Genomic DNA, 9736 nt, shown 5'->3' on the forward strand with positions numbered 1-9736 from the left:
GAACCATGCCCCTAAAACCGACATACATTCAGCTCCAGATGGCAGATCAGACATTCTAAGAGGTTATTGACATGGGAGAAGACGAGTACGATCCACCCATCATCCTTGGAAGACCGTTCCTCAGCACCGTTAAAGCAATCATCTATACTGGAACCGGAGAAGTCCACATGCACTTCCTCTCTAAGAAGGTACGCCGCTATTTTACAGACAAAAAGAAGACGACGCAACCGCAACCAGAGGAGGCAAATCATCAAGGACGGATGGGCAGACTACGAAGGAGAAGTGGTAAGGTCTGAAGACATACAACTTGAACAGAATTGTCCTGAGGAGACCATAGCACCGAGTCAGGTGTGGAGAGAGAAGATAGTTATACACGAAGAGGAGGCGCCGCTGGAACCACCGACTACGCCATCAAGCGAATCCCATGACGACTAAGAAAACAGAGAGTCCCGTTCAGAGGACTTAAAAACGCCGAACGCCTTGCCAAGAGATAAACTTGGTAGTTATCCTTTTTCTTTTAATTATTTAAAATAGTTTGCTTAGTTAGGTTCATATCATCTTGAAAAGAAAATAAAAATATTAAAAATAGCAAGCCCCATGTGAGTATGCTCATGGCATAAAACCCATAAGTACATTCACTGTGGTGGCGTAAAAATGAAATAAATATATTCCTGTCTGAAAGGTCCTAATATGGCTAGAGGGGGGGGGGTGAATAGCCTATTTAAAAATTCTACAAACTCACTAGAGCAAGAGGTTAGTAAATAACAAAGCGAAACTTTTTGCTCTAGCTCTAATGGGGTGTTTGCACGCCACCTATCCAACAATTAAAGTTGATATAATCACTCGGCACACAAGAGCTAAGTCACTACTTACACTAGAAAGCTACCTAAAGTTTCTATACAAGTAAGTAAGCTACTCTAGTTTACGGGAATGTAAAAGAGAGAGTTTGATCTTTATACCACCACGTAGAGGGGATGAACCAATCAATAATATGAAGTCCAATCACCGGGAGAATGCCAATCAAACACAATTGAGACACCAATTTTTCTCCCGAGGTTCACGTGCTTGCCGGCACGCTACGTCCCCGTTGTGTCGACCAACACTTGGTGGTTCGGTGGCTAAGAGGTGTAGCACGAACCTCGTCCTCACTAGGACACCACAAGAACCTACCCACAAGTGAGGTAACTCAATGACACGAGCAATCCACTAGAGTTACCTTTCGGCTCTCCGCCGGGGAAGGTACAAGACCCCTCACAATCACTGGGAGATGGCCACGAACAATCACCAACTCGTGCCAAAGCTCCTCCGCTGCTCCAAGCCGTCTAGGTGGTAGCAACCACCAAGAGTAACAAGAAAACCGCAGCTAGAACGATCCCCAAGTGCCACTAGATGCAATCACTCAAGTAAATGCACTTGGAATCACTCCCAATCTCACAAAGATGTATAATCTATGAAGGAGATGAGTGGGAGGTGTTTGCTTAGGCTCACAAGGATGTCTCGTATGTTAGAATGTCAAGAGTGTAAGCCCCAAGCCGGCCAAACACGTATATATAGCCCCTCAAACAAATAGAGCCGTTGGCTCTTTCACTGGGCAAAATACAGGGTCACCAGACGCTCTTAAAGGGGCACCGGACGCTCAACACCAGCGTCCGGTGCTCCAATGTCAGCCACGTGTCACGCTCGTGTCAGAATCTAACGGTCACCTGCAGTGCACCGGACGCTTGAGCAAGTTAGCACCGGACGGTCCGGTGCACACCGGACTCATGCGCAGAGAGCTCCGCAAACTCGCAGTGTCACCGGACGCAAGCCACCGGACGCACCCTTAGCGTCCGGTGCTCACCGGACCCATGCGCAGAGAGGGTCGCAAAACGCCCGCACACCGGACGCGCATCACCGGACGCTCAAGCCAGTGTCCGGTGCCTATCGTCCGGTGCCTTACCCTAACTGGGCCAGGCACTGTCTGCACCGGACGCTCAGACGCAGCGTCCGGTGCTCCGGAAGCCAGCGTCCGGTGAGTGTTTTCTCAGCGAGAAACACTCCCGCGACTACTCCAAATTTCCCTCCGGCGCAATAGAAAATATGCACTTCATTTTCTCGAAAAGCGCCGAATCCCGCCTCGCAAGCTCGGCGAGAGGGAGAGAGGAACCCATCCTCTCTCAACCCTTCAAACTCCACCTCCTTCTCAAAGTGTGCCAACACCACAAAGTGTGTACCAACAAGTGCACGTGTGTTAGCATTTTCACAATCATTTTCTTTGAAGGAGTTAAGTTATCTCACTAGGTTCTAAATGCATGCACATGAACAATGACACCTAGTGGCACTTGATAACCGCTTAGCCGAAGAATTCCCCTCTTTATAGTACGGCTATCTATCCTAAATGTGATCACACCCTCTATGGTGTCTTGATCACCAAAACCAAAACCCTAAGCAATACCTTTGCCTTAATCTCCATAGGGTTTTGTTTTTCACTTTCTTCTTTTCCAAGTTGAGCACTTGATCACCTTGTGGTCATCACCATGATCATCTCTTGCTCCAACACTTGGCATGTACCAACCTCATTATGTCTACACACACTTAGCATAGAGGTTAGTACTAGGGTTTCATCAATTATCCAAAACCAAACTAGGGCTTTCACTGTCCTATAAAAATAAAATTATAAAAATAAATTTATGATACTACTAAAGAGGGTAACATTTATTGAGGAGGCCCAACATGATAAAGGCTAGATATTTATGCTAACCCTTAACCAGTTCTACAAAGCTTTGTTGTCTATTTGAGCTCCACAGAATTCAAGGATCAAAGAAGACTAGCAGATGGAGGACATCCTAATTAAGGTTGAAAACAGAACAGAAATATCCCGAACCGAACCGCATCGTTTTCTAAATTTGACCCGATCGATTTCGTATTTTCCGGACAAATTCGGATTCGGTTCGAAATTCGAAGTACTAAATTCGAACTCGGAGCGAAATCGGTTTGGGGTTTGTTCGACCGGTTTCCATATTTCTATATTATATTCAGAATTTGATCGTTTTCAAATTCGGACAAATTTGGATTCGGTTCGAAATTCGGAGTACTAAATTCTAACTCATGTTATCTATTATATTCAGATGCTTTGACTAATGTTGTGGCTAAACTCAAAATTGAGGTATGTTCATTGACTGCTTGGTGCTTGCTATCCTTAACTGTACTAGTTGCTACATCTAATTTTAATTAACTTTGCAATAGGAAAATAACAAGGAGGAAGATGAGCACTATGAGGAGGACAGGGACAACGAGGAAGCAATAGACATTGACGGTGATCCGGACGTCATGAACGATGCTGATGAACTTTAGACATGTATTTCCTAATAATTGTTTGTTCTAGACTTATATATTTGTGTGTCGGTGTGATGACACTTGAGAGTTTATGCGGTCATGCACTTGTTTGGCTATTGACTGTTATCGGATGGTATAGTATGGTTCTGGACTTCTAGTAGTATGGTACTGTACTGGTGGCGAGTGGACACGTGGGTGGTGTTCGTACACTTTGTTAAGATTATGTACTGTGGATCGGTATTCCGTATTAATTCCGTATACCGACCGTGTTCGATATAATTTCGCTCGAATTGGTTCATGTTCGAGATTCCGTATGTTCGAGTTCGTGTTCGTGTTCGGCTTTACCGTTTTCGTTTCCATTTTCGTATTTAAATGTAAAAATAGAAAACAATTGAGCAGTTTTTCGACCGAGTTCGACCGTTTTCATCCTTAATCCTAATCGCTGTCAGGGTGCTGCCGACATTCAAATACACCTCTGCCACCTGCTAGCAAGAAATTACATCAAAATCCAGCTTAGGGGAGAGCACCCCCATTTATCCAAGCTAAGTACTCACGTTTATACTTTACTCTAATAATAAAAAGATGCATAATCATATAAACCCAAATAAAGATTTTGTGCTTCTATATATATCTTTGCTTAGTTTTCTAAAAAAATAAATAAATAAAGTTTGCTATGAACACTCATGATAAGCTCTCACATGGAAATAATGAATAGTTGCTCTGTTATGACTAGTTCTCAAAATTGAAATCTCTCTCAAGTTTAGGCATGACTATTATTAATTAAGATTTGCTCTGAACCTGAACTACTTGATCTAAAGTCTAAGTCGTTAATGGATACGATATAGGAAGGTTGAGCTCCTGTTAATCTGTTCCTAAAGATGCTAGAATTCTGGAGAATTTTATCTTTGAAAATATTTAAAATAACACATGATGAGTTCCTGTATGATGAGAGTTTAAAATCCTACCACAGCCATATATACATGCTTATTAGACTATGAACCATTCATTTACTTTTTACTGCTTATGAGCATTGAGTGTGGTCAAGCTGTGTAGACCCTTAGGAGCTTGTCATGTGGTTAAATCAAGATTCACTTGCATGTTCACTCACAAATGCTGCTTCTACTCCGGAAGTACGCATCCACATACATCCACTCATTTCCATCTCTAGAACCACCTAAAATTATTCTACTCCTAATCCGGGAGAGAATAGCCAAAAACATTCTCCTATTTTTGTTTTTCCCCTGAGAAATAAATGCTCAAGTTATCTTGGTTACTACCACTTGCTATATTATTTTAAGAGATGAGTGCTCTAATAAAAAAAAGGGAGAAAAAAGTATACGAGAAAATAAAAAGGGGCAAGTGCCCGGAACCTCGAAGAAAAGAAAAAGTGAGACGAGAGGTAAAAATGGACAAGTGTCCGACAGTAGAATTAGGGGTACAAGATACCCACCTAAAAAAAGAAGAGAAAATATAGAGCATCTCATTTCCCTCAAAAAGCTTCAAAGTGCAAGAAAGGTATGTATTCCCTCAAAAGAGCAAACGTAGAATTAGACTTTCACCATTATTATCACCATCATCACCATACACCATTTATTCGCCACACATGCACATCTTGATTTGACTTATTGACTTGTTTCTCTGGATCCATGGTTTGACTATGCAATAAATATTTTGTAAGTATGTATTAGCTGTCTCCCACCTATGAGCTCCAGATATCAAAACCTTATTAGAGTAGGGTGAGAGAGAATGCAATGCCACTATGCCTCATACCAAAAATAACACATACTTTGAGAGAAGGCATACACCATTACTGCCTTGGTAAGGATCCAAAAATACCACAAAAGAGAGACTAGAGAGAGTCATACAAGGAATCTCTGAGTTTTATTTGAAAATCTACAAAAACTCCAGAGCTATAGCTCATCAAGAATAAGAGACATGGTGCTTGACTAGACTGTTCTATCTTTTAACTGCTCAAGACAGAAGTGACAGTTACAAGTCTCATGGTAAAAGGTAAAACAAGTAAGTTTTTAGTCTTGAGTTTACTCTAACCTAGAGATGAGATCTTGTTTGAACGCATTTGTATCTTTAAGGCATGAAACCACCGCAGAAACTCTTGAGTTCATCTTTGCTTAGGGACGAGGAAAGGTTAAGCTTGGGGGAGCTTGTTGACGGTCCTTAATGCTCATATTTAACCATCAATTAATCATGGAAAAGGATCCAAATGCAACCAACACCTAGACTTAGGGTTTTATCTGACAGAATTCCACGAGTTTTGGTGTCTGTCTATTTCTGCAGGGGGTTATCAGGAAACACGGAGGAAAGGACCACACATCGGGTTTACATAGAGATATTAATGTGCCGCGCAATTTTCTACCATCTAGAAGACTCCAGAAGCCACGGGAACGAACGGGAAGGCGATCGGGCTCGGAGGCAGGGCGCCCGCCCTACTCTCCTGGGCGCCCACCTATCTTCTGAGTCCAATCAGGACTCTCTTTTGCGATCGTGCTCCACCGACCTAAGGGATCAAGGAAAACCGTGCGATCAATGTCGGTTTGATCCGACGACCCAGATTCATCTCAAAAGACTATATAAGCAAGGCCCCCTGGCCCCTGGAGATCATACCTCTTCTACAGAATCAAAGTTAGGGTTTCAATTCTTCATCCAAGTAGAGAGGATCCCTCTAGTTCTTCTAGTTCTACCTCTAGTTCATCTAGTTCTAGTTCTAGTTCATCTAGTTCTAGTTCTAGTTCCTCTAGTTCTAGTTCTAGTTCTAGTTCTAGTTAGTTCTAGTTGTAATCTAGAAAACAGGGAGAGAGAAGAGGAGAGCGGAGGAGGAGGAGCCGGATCTGTCGGATCTTCCTCAACATTGTACTTTTGCAGCAACTGGTTCGTTCTTCATCGTTCTCCAGGTTCTTCAATTTATAATTCCTGAGTTCTTTAATTACTTTTATTTACATTCAATTTATTTATTGGATTCCCGCTTGCATCAAGTACTCTAGTCTTTGAAACGCTAGAGTAGTAATTAATAGATTAGACGTGGTGTTTAGTCATGCAATTACCTGGAATTGCACCCAATCCTGCGGATTGTTGTGGTAGCCCTAGGGTAGTTACAGCCCTAACGGTCGACGTATTCCACCTCGTTCGGATCGGTGTTTGTAGGACCGTAGTCAGAGCTTCCTAGCCCCCATCTCATCTCTTTCTGTGGTTAGTGTTCTGATGTCCCGAAATAGATAATCTTGAAGTAATTCTTGATTCTTAGATCAACTAGAGAACTCTCAGGAAACTTCCTCTCTTCCTACCAAAAATAATTATATAGTTATCCTTGGGCGATCTTGGATCTTAATTAGTACACTCACGTTCCCTGTGGAAAATCGATACTCTGGAATACTCCCGGGTGAAGGCTACATCGGTATCCGTGCGCTTGTGGATTTTTTCTGTTTGCGTTTAAAATACCCAGCAATTTCATGTTGTCCTCATCTGATACAGAGACTGCCATGGCGGGTGCGGGGCATGAGGTTGCTTTGTCTAAACCTCGTATTGATTCAACGACAGCATCTACTTTAGGATCAGCATCGCCCTCACTCGGCTCCGTTCTGTCGCCTTGTGTTGTGTCGGGGCCGACAGCCAAACCGGGATCCTCTATGCCAAATTCACCCACACCGGTCTCACCAACCCCGTCTCTGACTTCTGCAGCTGATCCTCCGTCTCCTCCTACAACACTAGGGTCCGAATCTCCTGCGGATGGTGCTCCTGCTGTAGTCCCTTTGCAATCTGAACCTGCTCAACCTCCTCATCGGTATGGTACTCGGCTCCAACATGGCATCACATAGAGGATTTTTACAGATGGCACCGTGCGCTGGGGGATGCATAGTTCTGTTGAATCTGACGAACCAACAAGTGTTAAAGCTGCTCTTCTTGATGATCGATGGGCTACAACCATGAACAAAGAGTATGAAGCCTTGATGAATAACAAGACCTGTCATCTTGTTCCTGCTCTCTCTCACACAAACATCATAGGATGTAAGTGGGTTTATAAAGTGAAACGTAAGACTGATGGCAGCTTTGATCGGTACAAGGCAAGACTTATGGCCAAAGGGTACAAGCAACATTATGGCATTGATTATGAATATACATTCAGTCCAGTTGTTAAAGCAGCCACAGTTCGGCTCATTTTGGCACTAGCAGTTTCCAAGGAGTGGTTCTTGCGGTAACTTAATGTGCAAAATGTTTTTCTGCATGGTTTGCTTGAGGAAGAAGTGTATATGCGTCAGCCTCTGGGTTTTGAAGATAATTGTCGTCCCAACTTTGTGTGTAAGTTGGATAAAGCTCTCTATGGTCTTAAGCAAGCTCCAAGGGCTTGGTATGCTCGGCTTTGTGGTAAGCTCATTCAGCTTGGCTTCACACCATCGAAAGGTGACACTTCTCTATTTTATTATCACAATGGACAGGTTACAATGTTTGTCTTGGTCTATGTTGATGACATCATTGTCGCTAGTTCTTCTTTAGCAGCAACCAAGGCCTTATTGATCTTGAAGCTGAATTTGCGTTAAAAGATCTTGGTGATCTTCATTATTTTCTTGGCATAGAAGTTTAGATGAATGCCAATGGTTTAATCATGACACAACAACAGTATGCCACAGATGTCTTGAAGCGGTCTAACATGTGGAATTGTCGGCCAGTTGATACGCCCATCTCGGCCACTGAAAAGCTCAGTCTTACTGAGGGAGTCCAACTTGGTGATGAAGATTCCACACGATATAGGAGTGTGGTTGGTGCTCTTCAATATTGACCCTTACCCGGCCTGATCTGTCCTTTGCTGTTAATAAGGTGTGTCAGTTTCTTCACTCACCCACTACAACACACTGGACTGCAGTAAAGCGGATCTTACGGTATGTTAAAGGCACATTGACCATGGGTCTTAACATGCGAGTGTCTAGTTCTACTCTTGTCAGTGCGTTCTCTGATGCAGACTGGGCTGGATGTGTTGATGATAGACGTTCTACAGGTGGATTTGTTGTGTTCCTTGGTCCCAATCTTGTGTCATGGAGTTCCAGGAAATAACCCACGGTGTCTCGGTCAAGTACTGAAGCAGAATATAAGGCATTGGCGAATGCAACTGCTGAGATGATGTGGATACAGAGATTGCTCACTGAGCTTGGCGTGTCACATCCTCCTGTTGCCCGGTTGTTGTGTGATAACATTGGTGCAAAGTATTTGCCTGCTAATCCGGTCTTCCATGCCAGGACAAAGCACATTGAAATTGATTTTCACTTTGTTCATGAAAGAGTTGCACAAAATTTGCTCGACATACGGTTCATCAATACAGGTGATCAAGTGGCAGATGGCTTCACTAAGCCTATCTCGGTGTCCAAGTTGCGCGAATTCAGATTCAATCTCAATCTTGTTAGTGGTTGAGATTGAGGGAGGATGTTAGAATATGTGATATTTATAGAATGTAATCATTGAGATATTGTATAGGGTTTGTTACTGTATATGTAACACCTGTTGTAACCTATGTCAATATATAAAGCAATGACTGAGGACCTAGAGGGTATCTCTTGATCGCATATCTTCTTACATAATGAACTTGGTTAATGGTATTTGGCTTTCCTTGTTGGTTGCATTTCAATTTGGATGCTTGGCTTGAGTTTCACTTAGTGTATATATTTTCAGTCGGGGGAATTTATTGCTTACTTTTGACACTCAAAGGTCTCGACTTTAGGGGTTTCCACTACAAAACAGCTTATACTCGGGATACCATTTTGATCTACTCTCGTTGTTCTTTTATTATTTAAAATGGACTACACGCCTGAACCAGGACCGAACTGGCTGACTGCAGCTTGCTCTGGCTACTTAGGACCCTTACCATCTCAACAAGATAATAGAGCACACATGGGGCATAAAATCAACTAGACCGTATATCTACGGTGCCATGTGTATTTCAGTCTAATATAGTGAAATTGGCATATGCCGAGAGTACAAACATGTTTGGAGTCGTAGTGCTGCATCTCATACTTCCATCCTAAAAGAATGGCACTGTGGGGGTATAAACCTCTATACTTTTAACGGCTAGACTTGGGCCATAAGATTTGGCCCATTACGAGATAACTCGAGGCTTGATCCATCTACCTGAAGTTTCATGCAAGGAAACAAGATGTGGAGATCAAGTAAGATCCTAGTCGGTTAGAATAGGAATTGATATCATATTATCTATGACAATTGTAATCGACTAGGATTAGTTTCTAGATTTGTAACCCTGCCCTCTTGACTATATAAAGAGAGGCAAGGGACCCCCTTGGGTCAATTCATCACATCTCACATCAATACAATCAGACGCAGGACATAGGTATTACGCCCACTCGGCGGCCGAACCTGGATAAAAACCTTACTCGTGTCTTGCGTCACCATCAAGTTCGTAGCT

General features: G+C 42.9%; 1 long non-coding RNA gene across 1 annotated transcript; it reads left to right on the plus strand.

The window, feature by feature from the left end:
* LOC110435486 lies at nt 3057-3280 on the plus strand. The gene is made up of 2 exons (XR_002453196.1): nt 3057-3145; nt 3226-3280. It is a non-coding gene; the product is annotated as an uncharacterized LOC110435486 (long non-coding RNA).

This window comes from Sorghum bicolor, chromosome 5 (assembly GCF_000003195.3).
Source record: "Sorghum bicolor cultivar BTx623 chromosome 5, Sorghum_bicolor_NCBIv3, whole genome shotgun sequence".
NCBI classification, from domain to species: Eukaryota; Viridiplantae; Streptophyta; class Magnoliopsida; order Poales; family Poaceae; genus Sorghum; species Sorghum bicolor.